The sequence below is a fragment of the Heterodontus francisci genome, unplaced genomic scaffold (assembly GCF_036365525.1).
Source record: "Heterodontus francisci isolate sHetFra1 unplaced genomic scaffold, sHetFra1.hap1 HAP1_SCAFFOLD_330, whole genome shotgun sequence".
NCBI classification, from domain to species: Eukaryota; Metazoa; Chordata; class Chondrichthyes; order Heterodontiformes; family Heterodontidae; genus Heterodontus; species Heterodontus francisci.
Window position 1 is genome coordinate 1,410,251 of NW_027141448.1, and position 1,543 is coordinate 1,411,793.

General features: G+C 41.5%; 1 non-coding gene across 1 annotated transcript; it reads left to right on the forward strand.

Annotated features, from left to right (window-relative positions):
* Positions 1 to 211: 211 nt before the first annotated feature.
* trnaf-gaa (transfer RNA phenylalanine (anticodon GAA)) lies at positions 212 to 284 on the forward strand. Its single transcript has one exon. It is a non-coding gene; the product is annotated as a tRNA-Phe (tRNA).
* Positions 285 to 1,543: the final 1,259 nt, after the last annotated feature.

Sequence of the window (1,543 nt, forward strand, 5' to 3'; positions counted from 1 at the left end):
CTATGAAAGATTGAATTTGAACTCATTTCATTCTCAGCTCAGGGTCTGTGCGGCTCATTGGCACTTCTGGCTGTCTCCCGCTTCACAATCCATCAGTACTGAGAAAGCAATGGGGAATATTACTCACATGTTGTGTTCTTTAATTTTTTGGAAAACTTGAATGTATGTATTTTCTTCCAAAATAAGGACACCGAACCACTGTTAATGTGGGGCTGAAATAGCTCAGTTGGGAAAGCGTTAGACTGAAAATCTAAAGATCCCTGGTTCAATCCCGGGTTTCAGCAATTCCGCTTCCTTATGCGTCCCTTGCCTTGGTTCTGATTTTCCGGTTGAATAATTTACTTTGAAATTATTTACCAAACACCAGTGGATTGAATTTGAGAAACAACACAGAGTCATTTACAGCATGGAAGGTGGTCGTTTGGCCTATCACGTCCATGCTGGCTCTCCCCGGAGCAATCTAGTCAGTTCCACTCACCAGCTCGATCCCTTTCCTCCTGCAAGTTTCTTTCCTTCAAGTATCCATCCAATTTCCTTTTCAAATCATTGATTGTCTCTGCTTCCAGCACACTCGTGGGCCAAGTCATTACTACCCACAACATAAAAAAGTTCCACCTCATCAAGGATGGGAAATTCTTATATCTTCTATATTTAGCTTATTCTCTATTTCTATGAGAATAAAATGGCAGTCAACATGAAAGGAAACCCAAAAATCTTCGAGCAGCATGTAAATGATAAGTGGGTAGTAAGAGGTTGAGTCGGGCCTATTAGGGACAAAAAGGATAATATAAGCTTAGAGGTGCAGGGCAATGTTAATCTGCTTAATGAGTACTTTGTATCAGTGATCACTAAGGAAGTTGAATTGGACAAAATATCAGTAGAAGTGAAGAGAGTAGAGGCAATGGAGAGAGTACAAATTGAGAGAGGAAGGTACTAAAAAGGCTGGCTGTGCTTAGGGAAGATAAATCACCTGGTCCGGATGGCTTGCAGCCCAGGTTGCGAAAGGAAATGTGGATGCAGATAACGGAAGGGTTCAGTATAATCTTCCAATCTTCCCTGGATACGGGGGAGGTGCCAGAGGATAAACAGTGGCAAATGCGACGCCCTTATTCAAGAAAGGGTGTAAGGAAAGTCTGGGTAACTACAGGCTAGTTTGATTAACAGCAGTGGTGGGTAAGGTTTTAGAAAGAATAATCAGGGTAAAAAATCAACAGTCACTTGGAGAGGTTTGAGTTAATTAAGGAGAGTGAGCATGGATTTATAAATGAAAGTTCATGCTTGACAAATCTAACTGCATTTTTTGATGAACTAACAGAGCAGGTTGATGAAGGGAATGCAGTGGATGTTGTTTATGTGGATTTTAAGGAAGCGTTTGACAAGGTACCACATAAAAGGGCGGTTAACAAAATTGAGGTTCGTGGTGTAGGAGGGTCAGTGTACAATTGGATAGAAAATTGGTTTAAGGACAGAAAACAGCGAGTCTTATGAAATGGTTCTTTGTCAGACTGGAGGATAGTCGACAGAGGTGTTCCCCAAGGGTCAG